The sequence below is a fragment of the Falco rusticolus genome, chromosome 5 (genome assembly GCF_015220075.1).
Source record: "Falco rusticolus isolate bFalRus1 chromosome 5, bFalRus1.pri, whole genome shotgun sequence".
Lineage (NCBI taxonomy): Eukaryota > Metazoa > Chordata > Aves > Falconiformes > Falconidae > Falco > Falco rusticolus.
In genome coordinates this window covers 59,448,115-59,461,708 of record NC_051191.1, presented here as the reverse complement: position 1 = coordinate 59,461,708, position 13,594 = coordinate 59,448,115, and the positions used below count along the sequence as shown (strand labels likewise).

At 40.7% G+C, this 13,594-nt stretch overlaps 1 protein-coding gene across 5 annotated transcripts in view; it reads right to left on the bottom strand.

Annotated features, from left to right (window-relative positions):
• The window catches only part of LARGE1 (LARGE xylosyl- and glucuronyltransferase 1), a 295,580-nt gene that overhangs the window by 71,181 nt on the left and 210,805 nt on the right, over positions 1-13,594 (bottom strand). The gene's annotated exons all lie outside the window — the stretch shown is intronic.

Sequence of the window (13,594 nt, the reverse complement as noted above, 5' to 3'; positions counted from 1 at the left end):
AAAATCAACTGAAAAGTGAATGTTTGTATAGATAAGGACTTAATTACCTATCCTGAAATGTGCTGTATAAAATGTAAATAAGAAAAGTGATTGAAATGATGCTCTGGTGCTGGAGGATGGAGGGAGGGGGGAAACTGCATTTGGATCTAGTCAAAGAAAGGAAAGGGAATGGTGTTTTGACAGAGGAACCCACTCAGTGAGGGCACTAAGACTGGGACTGGAAATTATTTTGCAACCTTTTGAGAAAGTAATTAAGCATTATGCTCTGAAGGCACATTTTCAAATCCCAGCTATGCTCATAAAACTGAGTGTATGGTCACAGCAGTGCACTGAAAGCATTAAATGATCATTATATGTTGTTTATGTAGGACCATAGCTGTATTACTAAAATTTCAGTATGGCCCAAGACAAGATCAGGCTGAGAAACAAGACACAAAGACAGAAGTGATTAATTAAATTTTATCATTGGCTAGGAAGACATTAGGATAGATCGAGGTGATAGCAATACTCTCCTGCAGTATCTCAAATTCAGAGGAACATCAGTAACCCCCTCATGTGTCTCAAATGCTGATTCTAAGAGTGTGAGCAGCAGTGAGTGGCCAATGGATATAATAATAATCAGAACACTGCAAAATCATTCAAGGAATGAATGGAAATCAATCTAGGAATAACCTTGAGATATTACCAAGTCCAATCCACACTGGTGTTTAGGATCATCCTACTCTACCCTAATCACAACATGCCAGTCCTCACCAGACCTCATTTTCTGATGATGCCTCTCCCTTTCCATTATGTATTATATACTATATATATATATATACATCTTCACATTATACCACATAATTCATTTCTAAAGAAGGTGGAAAACCTGGGCATGAGCTGAAAGGACCATATAAAAGACCACTACGCATTTATCACCCCATTGGTGCTACTGGAAAGTGGTAATGTTAACTGAGTGCAATGCACAAGAGAATGAAGGAAACGAGTTAGAGGCAGGTGTATCCTAAGCAGCTGATAATTTGTTCATACAAATCAACTGTAGCATCTCTTAACCTGTGAGACACATGGAGCACACTAGACAACACATGAGGCACCTCAAGCTATATACTGTGAGGATTTATGAAAGAGATCTCAACTGGCTGAAACAAGCCTTAACCAAAAAAGGCTGAAGGGCACAATTTAAACCAACACTTGTTGACTCTGTGCTGCAAGACTGCCTGTTCTTTATAACCACTTACTTGCAGGTGAGCTAGAGTAAATCTAAATAAGAAACTACCATGGCTAGTAAAGGATGAGGAAAAAAAAAAGCCAATAAAAAATGCAGGTGCAGCTGAGCTGGAATGGATTGGCACAGCTGGCAGGAAGAGACTGACCCTGCCCATATTCTAACAGCACATTTCACAACTCAGCAGTCCACACGATCCTTCTCAGGATAGTACTGCTAACATCAAAAGAAATGTTAAATTTCCATTTGCAAGAAGCAGATACTGAACTTCCTTACCATGGAGCACCAATCTGCTTTCATTATTTTAGTCCCATGCATTTCCCAAAGAGCCACAGAGTTCAGCCTTCAAACTGATGAATAATGCAAAATGAACAAACCTTTCTGCTTACTAACGTTTTTCCTTTCCCACCTACCGTCCAAAATTTCAGTTCTGACAACATACCCCTGAAATACTTATTTCTCAGTTATTATTTTTCACACTAAGCTAAACTGAAAAGGCTCAGGAAATTATGTTTGCATGTATTTATTTCAGCTATATAATTTCCTTCCCCTTTTTCCCTTTATTTTTGAAGACACCAGAACAAATCCTGCTATAACCACTATTCCCTGAGGTTTGATATGGGACATGGATGAAGGCAGAAATTAGCATCATGTAAATTTTACGGCTTAGATACATGGATCAGAAAATGTGACTGTGTGTCAACTGAGCTGGAATAAGTGCCTGTATGTGTCCTTTTAGCTTGTCACAAATACCAAGTAAAATGTGTCAGCTAACACACTTTAGTTTGCTTTTGCAATGGCCTGGGAATGTGCACATGTTCCTGTACTGTCCTAGGGTAGACATGCAACTTGTCAGGCTGCTGTAACTCTTGCTGGTGTCTAAAAGCCTACTAGGCAGATGTGATGGCTTGCCTCCCAAGCCACCTTGGAGAAAGCTACGAAGACACGTTTTGGATCTTCTCTAGTTATATTACAGTTATCTCTAGGCTGGAATAGTGTTGCTGTCTCTGCCAAAAAATAATATATATTTTTTTCCTTTCACATTGTCTCTATGATCTTGACTTAGCGCAGAAGTGATCAGGAAACCAGAACTTCAGCTGCACAGCAAATACTAATGGTGCCAAAAGATTTTTCTTTTTTTTTTTTCTTTCTTTTTTTTTTCTGAATCAGTTTTCATTCTGAATCAGTATAGAAAAAAGAAATTCAGAAATAGTCTCTGGAAAAAAATCCCCAAACATTTTTATCTGAAGATATCAATATAACCACATCTAAATGTACAACCCTCCTCGTTTTAAATAGAATTAGTATAACATAATACAGGTGCATAATATATACCATATATGCCACATTATTCTATGTATTTAAAAGTTCAAACAAAATAAAATCATAAATTTTGCCCTTCCAATTTTGAACAACTAAAAATGATTCACTTAAAGCTTTCATCAGAATTTTTTAACATTAATGAATCACTGTGAGAATGTGTCCAGTGTGTCTGACCATTATCAGTTATTTCACTTAGTTATTTACTTTTCCAAATGCATTATGAAGTTACAGAAATGAGGCACTAGCCAAAGCAATGCACGAGGTCAAGCAGGTACAATGAACACTCCCCTTGCCCACAGTTCTCTTGACAATCCATCAGCCCCAACCTGTCCCTCTGCCGCTCTTCATGCCTTCCGTGCAATGTGCCTGCAGTTCTGCAGAATCTTTCACCAGCTTCATTTCACCTCTGATAATATCACAATTTGAATTCAGATTTCCTGAGGAGAAAGTGTGGAGATCCTTCGCACCACGGCCTTTTGTAAAAGGCAAGCATAAAAGAGTTATGCCAGCAGGTGAGAACATGGTGGCTACCATAATGCATTTGAATTGTTTGTCTTTTTGAGCTGCTTGTTTCTTCTTCTTAAGAGTTATTATAATAAAATACCATCGCAAACAGCAAAAGCTCTGTCATTGTTTTCTGCTCTAGCCCTACAGTTATGATTAAGTGCACTCCTCTCACTCTCTGCTACTCCAGGCACAAGTTAGCTTATGAAAATGAAGCTGTCTTTCTCACTTATTCATATATCACCACTAACAGCCAGACAACAGAAAATGAGGCTATGATTCTGGCATGACCATGATGAAAAATTATCGAGCAGGCAGAATTACAGCTGGATTGTCAGAAATGGGGCTGTATGCTGCCTGGCTGCGGGATGAGACTTCTCCAGAAGGCAGCTGCACAGCTACAGCATTTTGCACTGTACAACTCCCTGACAGCTCTCACATGACGAGAAGTCCTTCCCTCCTTACAAAAGCTTAGCTGTCGCTAGGAAGAGGTTTCCATGGAAAAACAGATACTTCTGAGCCTGACAACTCAGTGCCTTCGATTCTGTTTTCACTTCATAGATTTCTGGTGGCTAATGGATGAGAAAGCATGATCCTCTAATTGAGGCATTGAAGGGGACTCCAGATCGCAGCTCAGCACCTGGCTCTGATAGTGATTTCTTGGGTGACACTGGACAGGTCACATAACCGCCTCTTGCTCGATTCTCCCTTCATAAAAATGAAAAAAAAAACAAACCCAAAACCTTTTACCCCTCTCTCATTTTGCCTGTCTCATATTGCAAACGTAAGTCCTCTGAGGGAATGTGTGCTAGTTTCTACTGAAAATGTAACAACAGCTGGTTGTGGCGAGGCTGAAACTCCATCCAGCCCGGCACTGTGTCTCCAGCAGCAGGGAGTAGCAGCTGTGCAGGATGGAGCACCACAGCTGTATGGCGGCACTCCTCAATAGTGGTCCTCCGGCTTCCAGTGATGTGGCACATGACAGATCTAAAGAAGTATCAGTTTTTATTTATGCTGAATCTGGTATCTGCTACTTTCATTCGGTGCCCAGCACAATCTTGGAGCCTGTGAACACTATTTTCCTTTTCTGCCCTGATTTATTCCCAGTTTTAGAGAATTCTGTCTTCCCTAGAGTCTTTGGTACAAGGGACCCTAATCTCAGCTCTTGCTTTGAGGTACTTACATATTCCAAACAATAATAACAGTAGTAAAATATTACAGTTATTACAACTACTTTCCACATAATCTTTAGTGGAAGCTTTTCTTTTTTTTTTTTTCCCGTGTGTCTTACTGACGCAAGAGCATTCACATGACTTGACTGCAATCACAGTAAGAACAATGGGCCCACAGCAAATACTTGGGGTGAACTGCACTTTCTGTGATCCTCAGGACACCAGGCTGTTTCCAGAAAGGGAAAATAAAAAAGCACGTTGGTTGTTAGAGGGGTGAGAAAGAGTAGAGTGCCACCTTTTGAATACCCATGGACAAAAGGTGAGCTGGTATCGCAGGAGAGATCCGTTTCAACACAGCTCTCCTGGTTGTCACATCTGAAGGTTTAGTTGCATTTCGCAGAGGCCTGCAAGTGAAAAGCAAGTGCAAAGTATTTTTCAGCCTTTAAAAACGTAAGAAGTAAGCGATTTCTACACTGTGGAGGTTATTAAAGGAGAACAGAGCAGAACTCTGTCTTGCTACATTAACAACCATGGTTTAGATCATTAGGAATCTAATACAGACGTGAATGCTGAAGCCACAGCCAGGTACTCCCAGAGCAACGCATGTCTTCAGTGTAAGCTGAAAGAACAGGAGAAGGACTCAACACAAATTTAAGATTCAAGCCCGGCAGGAATCAGGAAAACTGCAGAGTTCTGCTCCCAAAATGGGACACAGAAATAGTGAATAAAGAGGTGACAGGAGGAAAGAAGGGAAAAGGTACATATTCTGAAGGCTGGAACATTTCTAAATTGGCCAGTACCAAGTCTGCTGAACACAGTCAGGACTAGCTGAATCTTTAACGGTACAATGAAGCTGGGTTATTTTCTGCATGACTCAGAGTCAAAATCTTTCATTAATGTTCTTTCCTTCTTCTCTCATTCTCCTTATTTCTTTTTCTTTATCCTTTAAACACCTGCATAACATACCCTTCCTTTCTGAAATGTGTGAGGCCAATTCCTTAGCTGGCATAAATCTGCATTACTTAATGAAATCAGTGTGCTTACACTGACTGATACCAGCTGAATGTGTTGCACTTCATGTTAAGTCTTGCCTGCATGACTGACCCTTTCTCTACGGCCTTCCAGTCCCCGATCTTGCACTGGTTCATACAAAATACGTGGCTTCTAAAATCCTTCACTTCTCCTGCCACATCTCTCATCCATCTCTTCAGATCACTGTCAAGTTCAAGCTTTTAATTCTCACTATTGATGCCCTATGCAATTCTTGCACTGTCTATATCAATTCACATTTCTTCTTGCTCCCAAACTCACTCCTCTCTTCTGCCATGTCCTCTCTCATCCCTAAAACCGACTCTTGCCTTCTCATGCAACAAATGCCCTGAGTTAACTCTGAAAATGTATTTCAGGCAAAAAACTCTCAGCACTTTCCTCTATAAAGTTTTTAGCAATTTTACCGTGAATCCAGTATAAAATGTGCACATGAAATCTTGTGTGTGGACTGTAACACGTCTGCCTGGCCCCAGAAACACAGTATGACATTTTGTCATATGCCTGTATAGTACAGGATACACTGTGTTAAAAAGAATTGAATACTTTAACCTTCACTGTTCATTTTTTTCACAGGTTTGCACTCACATAACAGATGTATACATTATATGTGTATGCACACATACATATGTGTATACATATATGCACCCACATATATACATGCATAAATATCTACAGATATGTATGTGTATATATACAGGCAGGTACAAGAAAAGGCAGTCTCTCTTTTTTACATGTGGAACTGTCAAGTTTCAGGGAAAAATGCCTCCCACGTAAGTTTAACTTTTTTATTTGATCTCTCATTTGCATCAAGTACACTGCTGTTTCCCAACAGCCATTAGCCCTTCTTAGTGGACTAATTATTAAGAAGCAACTTGGATGAGGAGGCGGCCAAAGAGCAGCTCACTGAAGGTACTGCAGGATTGTCTCAGGAGAGGAGAGGATGGCTCCACAGGAGCATCACATTGGATAACACACAGGTGGCAAGAGAAGAAAGGAGACAGGCAGTAAAAACCTGATTAAGAAAGGAAAGTAGGTAAGTGAAGCAGAGGTACATACAGTACATGAAGGGCAGGGGAAGACAAGATGGGCCAGGTTGACTCAGTGAAGGAGAAAGGAGCTAGTGAAAGGAATAAAGAAAGACACTGGCAATGCTGGAACAAGGATCTAAAGCAATGGTATCAGCTGACTTATGGATGTACTCAGAGGTGGTGATGTGACCAGGTGTCGCTGTGCATCTCGCCCCCTCCCCTGGGCCACTCTATGATCTCAGGAATCCCTGCTATGCCTTGGCATCTGTGTAAGGAGTTGGGTGCTTTAAGCACCCCTTGACTCTACCAGCAACCTTTGCATGGCTGAGGTGGGGAACAGGACTGACAGTACCAGAAACATTCCTTATCTGAATCATAACAACCCCTGACAGCCTCGAAACATTCCTTTCCTGAATTGTAACCTGAGTGGTATGGTACCACCATCACTGGAATGACAGCCAGGACAAAAATTTATTGTTGTCTAAAGCCAATCATCTCCAACCTTAAAACAGCGATACGAAGTGAGGCCCTTTTGAGCTCACCTGGACTGCAGCGGGCTGCGACCAGCATCTCCCTCTGAGCAGGATGCCTCTCAGAGTTTGCATACTCCCAAGTTTGCGAAGTTAGGACGACCATCACCTAAAAGCTGATGATGAAGCCTGGGCTGATACCTCCGCTTCTCAAAGCTCAGCCCTTCACCCACTGAGAAATGCAAAGGCATTCACCGTATTTCATTGAACTTGAGGGCAACTCTGAAGAAGTATACCTTTGTACATATATAGATATACATCTATTCCTTTGTGTCTGTGTGCATGTGTGTGTGAATTGATTTATGTACCTCAAAACAAGTACAGAATGAATGTTACCATCTCGGGTCCATAATTAAGTTACTGCTGTGATTGTAGGAAATCCTATTGATCCACTTTATAAATGACAAATTAGTCAATGATTAAGTGATGCTAAAATCTTGTGAACAACCTTAAACTGTGGATAAACCTTAGACACCCTTTAGATATAAACTGTTGTCCAAGTCTCAGACTAAGATTTGATCTAGCCTCACCTAAGCTCTACTAAGAGTTTAGAAAGCAAGGGGGTCCACTCTGAACCTCATGACTCAATGGGAGGATTTTCCTTACTCCTTACATTCTTTTAGATATAAACCGTTGTCCAAGTCTGAGGCCAGGATTAGATCTAGCTGCACCTAAACTCTATCAAGAGTTTAGAAAGCAAGGGGGTCCACTCTGAACTTTGTGACTCAACAGAAGGGTCTCCCTTACCCTTTTACATCTTTAGTCTCTGTGTAAATAATTCCAGCTTAATTTTAATTTCATTCTTTGTGTGATTTATCTATGTAATAAGTAAGAATGAGCCTTGCTGTCAAACTTTGTGAAGTCGCACTCCCACAAATTCATATTAAAACTATTTTGTTAATACTTTTGATGGTGATTCTTTAAGCCATCTAAACCACTCACAACACCAGGGAAAAAGAAGTTACAGTAACTTGGGCCAGAGAAGAATAATAACTTGGCAAGAGTCTGTACAGAAAGGAACGTGACAAGTGTTTTGTAGGTGGTAGGAAGGAGAATTCAAAAGGCACAATCATACACAAAGGTGATCAAGAGGATGAAGTACACAGAATTGGACTGAGAAAGGTTGGGGTAAAGAGCTGAATCTGTGATTCATCTTCATAAGGAAAGATGAAAGAATGAAATCAATCAAAAGAGGAGAATATATTGGGTTTGCACGCATCTTCTCTCCTCCAAGGAGCTTGTTAGAAAAATGAGGAGGACAGTGAGGACTCCAGCAAACCACTGCAAAGCTAGCAAATCTATGATTAATGTTTGTAGCACTTTCATCTGCACAGTCTCAGGGAAATGGATTCTCAGCAGCTGAGCACAAGAGAGTAAGTGTAGAAAAAAACTTTCACTTTGCAAAAAAACTTTTTGAGGTTTTCTGTGACAATGGCAAGGCTTTGTGCACTCATGATAACAGAGCTCCTGTGTTGCCAGCAACTTAAGAAGAATTCAAAGATGTTATGATTTGGACATGCACAGAAGTTTTCACTTGTTTTCTACCTGGCAGGAAAGGATATGCCCAACAAATTGCCAGGAAAAGTGCTCTAGAATGGAGTCTGGGGAAAAATGAGCGTGACCACTGAAACAACTGTGAAACTGTAAGCTACACCAAGAGATGCCCATGCAGCTTCATGTGCTGCTGGGCCTGTCCTTCCTCACCTCAGTTTTTATGTCATTGTTCATAGCACAAAATCTCCCAGCAGCAGAACTGACACCTAATTAATAACAACAGGAGACTTGACATGAACCCTTTCTCAGGTGGTAAGTATTCTCTCTCAACCAGGCTGCAGGAGGTCAGCCAGATATACTCATCGCTCTGACTACACACCTCACTTTTATATTCACGCTAATGGCAGCTTAAAGATTGTGTGCCCTGATACTGCTTTTCCCTCATCACAGTCTCCTTTCTAATTTTTAATGTATTCAATATAAAACCCCACACTCTCAAAAAATTGAAAACTTCTTTGTCTGAGAGCAGCAAAACATCCTTGTGAAAATAGTCAGTTCAAATTCACTACTTCTAATATTCAGGCAGTGGTCTGAGAGAAAAGGTATTTTTAAATGACTGCGCCCAGAGTTTCACAAACATACAAGCTATTAAAACCATGGCTTGAATTTGTGTTATGAAGGAATACATCATCACTGAACAGAAAATGCTTTCTTTTTTGCTGCCAAAGATAATGCAATAAAACTGTCTTGGAGGAGTGTGTGAAGAACATGAAAGTAACTGTCCACGCACCATGACTCTGCCTGTCCTAACTGTAGCAATTTTATGAAGGGGATACGGTCCTGATATGTACATTTTCATTGGCACAAACTCCATCTGTGAAACCATCGCAGTAACCGGGAGTGGAGCAGCAGGCTGCAATGTGTGATCAATTATCTAACTCTTATGCAATGCCTTTCGTTAGTAGCACTTTATGAAGGAAAGGAGACACAACTTACAGCAGGAGAAACTGAGGCATATGGTGATAAAGTGACATTTCCAAGGTCACCAGGGAGGTGACTGGTGATCTATGAACAGGTGCCAGGACTTGTGAGGTGCAGAGCACTACTCTTAGATAATAAGAGACACTGTCCTTTTTAGTAGGCTGGTGCCTAAACTGTCAATGCAGTAATGATTTAGAAATTCCCTCTCAGCTAGTCTTCTGAGTAACTGTCAGCTTACTCAGTCCACTGATAGCTGAGTTTTTCTCGCTACATCCTGGAATGCTACATTCTGCTCTGCCATAGATTTACTTTGGGTACATCCCTTGAGATTCCAGGCATGTCTCTTCACTTTCCTCTCGATGTTCAGACAGCTTCTCATTTCAGCTGTAGCAATGTAAACCTTAAGCTGCCTCCATTAACTGAACAAACTTCACTGGGATTCACACTAGGGTAACAGAGGTTAGCAGCTGGCGGTGTGTTCCTCACTCTTGTTCTGTAAAATGAGGACACACCAGTGCTCCACTACACTTCATCAAGTTTCAGGTTTGAGGCTGTTGGAACAGCAAACTTGTTTATTAACAATGAATTAGAGACAGAGGGTAAGAGCTTTCTAATATTCTGGAGATTGTCCATGGAAACTGTGCACAGCTTTCTACATCATATCCTTTTTGGCAGTTACCAAATATCAACAGCAAGATATTAACCCCCCTTCTTTTTTATTTAAAAGGAAAAAAATCTTCTAAATCAATGGACACATCAGGCTTGTCTGTAAGCAAGAAATCAGTAGGTATGTATCATAAGTACTTTCTTTTAGTATCAGAGAAGTTCCAGAATGTAGAAGCAGTGGCAGAAAAAAACCCAAGATGAACAAAACTAAAAGGATTGGTTTTCTGGTGAAAAGTAAAAAAACCCCTGCAATCCAAACCAGAAAAAAACAGGGCCATATTTATTAAGAAAGGGTTGTAGTTACCCACTTAATGTGAAAAAGATTGCGAAGTTATTGTATGTGGTTATAAAATCCACCTATGTTGACATTATTTTTCCCCTTTGTTGGATAATCTCTGCATTCCCCTTTGGCTATGTGGCCTTACCAGCCTATGCAAATTTATCAGGATGAAAATTCAGGAGTTGCTTTTTCAGTAGACACAGACTGCAGTAAGATGCTGCTGCTTACCTAGTACTTCTTGCCAATGCTATTAATGGCACTTACTATACTGACAATTGGTTTATGTAAACAGCTCACCTTGTCCTTTTAATTACGGGCTTCAGGATAGGCTACAGCTCACAAACACTACAGCTGAGAATTATTTATGCATCAGGAGCATCAGATACAGCAAACATTTGCTCACATTTAACAAGCACAATTAGTCCTATATTGAGAAATATGATAGAGCTCTGATACCAAACAACAACCTGCTGGTTTGCATCTTGATCCGCCAGAATAAGAGATGCTTCTGCCTGATATGAGAAAACAGTGGCTGTACCAGAAGCTTCATGCTTTAGGGATAAACTGAAGAGTCTTGAAATCTGTTCCCCATTCTAATGTTGACTGGCTGTGTAACCACAGATGGGTCACCCCATCACCCCTGACAGGTCAGTTAGAGAGGCTTCAGTGGGCATGATTCTGCAGTCAGGCTAAAGAGCAGATGTGCACCTAAGAAGAAACAAACCTGGAGAACACAACAGAGAATTTTATCCTATAACTGCAACAGTGTTGCAAGTTACCTTGTCAGCAAGAGATGGACCACTGCAAATCCCTAATCAACATGCAGAGAATTGCTTTTAACTTTGAACACAACCATTCTTTCTCTGTGTCCTTCTCTGTCTTTTAACCTGTACTCTGGAGGTATCCAGACTTACAGGGTGAAGTGGCTGAGATGTTCTCTTGCTGAAAATGTGTCTACTCGTAAACTCAACTTGAAATCATGTATAGGGTTGACTCAGTTTTCCCAGTGTGTAATAACCCTGCCCAATACTGCAGAGTCAAGATTGGCACAACGGTAAAATTATGAAGCTGCCAATCACACAGTACCTTGAGCTCCAAGGCTGAATAGTACACTATGTCTCATGGATTGCTAGTAAGCATTAGTTACTGTTTACTTTCTTAGTTTACAGCTATTTACTACATGTATGACACATTTTGCTAGCATGACAATGAAGTGGTTAATATTCCTGACAGAGAATCCAGTAAGGCTTGGAAAAAGCAACTAAAAAAAACATTCTTCAGTCTTTTGCAGATCAGTCTTTGTGGATAGCTCCAGAGGTTTTAGAATGTTTAACTAAAGTCCACCTCAGCACTGAAATCTCCCTTTTCCCCCTGTTCATTGGCTTAGCACTGAGTGATACCTGTTGTTCTGAAGAACCTGAGAGCAAAGAGGAAGAAGACTGTCTCAAGTGAGCAAAGGGTTAAAAACAAGTGTTATGGAAATCAGCTTAAGCTCCTTCTCCCTCTCTGTTGTTTAATTATTTAGTTAGTCCAGGTCTGGCTTCTATTGAGAAAAACAGATGAAAAATAACAGACAAATAGTACAAAGAGAGTTCAGAATTTTACTACACAGCCCAAAGCCAGTGAGATTTTAAAGTGTTACAAAAGAGTTGAAGTCTAAAAGCAAAGAGGTGAGAGACTAGCAGAAGGTGCCAGTTTCGCTAAGTAGATATGTTGATGATAACGGGAAGAAAGGGCAAGACTTGCTGTCCACTGAAACACAAGAACTCCCATAATGTATTCTGCACATCATACCGTTCAAGCCTCTAATATTTCATTCATTGATTTTATTGTCAAATGAAAAGGCACTTCTTCCAAGTGGCATTTAGTGAGACAGATGGGGAGAGACCCAGACTTCATTACTGGGAGTTTGCTTGCTGGGTAACGTTGACATTATACGGGTAAAAAGCAAAAACAGTGCTAAAGTCCTAATGCTTAGAAAAGTCTCTTTGGTTCTCTTCGTGGAAGGCAAAGGGCTTTTCACCTGGTCAGACTGCAGCCTGCCTCACATGCCACCTGCATCTGTGAAAAACCATTGCTCAAACTTCTCACACAGGTGCTCTGAGATAAGCTCTATTAGCCTAGGATTCAACTTTTGTATTAACTGCTTTTGTGCTATAGGAAGAGAGAAGATCAGAAGAGAAGTCTATGAACTATTGAACTTTTTGGCATCCACTTTTAAGAAAATATTCTGCACTGTGCTTAGAAAATAGAGAGGATGTACATATACATATTCACCCAAGCCCGTTTTCTTCAGCCTCAGTAGCAAATATCATCAGAAAAACCTTGGAAGTTTACTGACACTCACCAGTTACAAGTGGTTGCACCAATTGAAAGGCAAAGAGCTCAGAGTTCCTTTTAGCAACAGAAGTAAATGTACAGAAAAGCCAAACACAAGAAAGAAGGAAACACACATCTGTATGGGAGTTCAAAAAGCACCCCAGAACAACCTGCCTGTTCCCACATTCACCTAGTACAGGCTAAGAGAACACTGAAACAGTGTTGGTGCGAAAAAGCACTCCAAACCTTGCTCTCTTTGCAAAGAAATAGAGGAAAATGCAAAAAGTAAAAGCAGTTTCTGGAAGAAAATCCAGAACTTTTCCTTAGAGAAGTATTCTCTTCAGTGAATGACTGGGTTATGATCATTGCTGCTGATTCCCCCTCTCTTTCTAGCCTTGTTAATTTTGCATTCCTGGTGCACAGCAGCATTGCCTCACCAAGAAGCTGCCTGCAGCCAGATGTTAGATAATTTTTTAAGCAATAGGAGAAGCTGGTTCAAACCCTTACAGGCTAAAGAAGAACCTGCAAGCAGGTGCTCCCTTCTTTGGCCCTGTGCTCCTTCCCCTGCCTGTATTAGTACGTAAAACGTGGCACTAGCACCCACCAACTTTCCTTCGTACTCCTCCCCTGTAATGAGGTCAACTTGTTTGGACCTTCTGAAAGGTTAGGTGCAGGAGAATCAAGAAGCAAAATGGATTTAGGCTGAAAATAGCTGGCAGTCATCTGGCTTGACCAAAATGACAGCATCTGTAGGCAGGCACAGCAGCAGAACTTAAAATGCCTGTGTGTTGTAGCTACAAGCAAGGCGCCTATCAGCAGCTTGGAAAAGCTTTTGTGAACTGCTTTGTTAGTTACATGTATAAACCCCACTTAGTCTTAAACAACAGTGGCCCTTTGTTAATCACCCTAATTTAACTGCTTTTTTTAGTGATTTTTGTAGCAAGGTTTAGCGTGCAAACTTTCCTTCAAAAATACTAAAGACAAGAATCAAAATGATCAGCTCAAATACTGAAAATATCCAG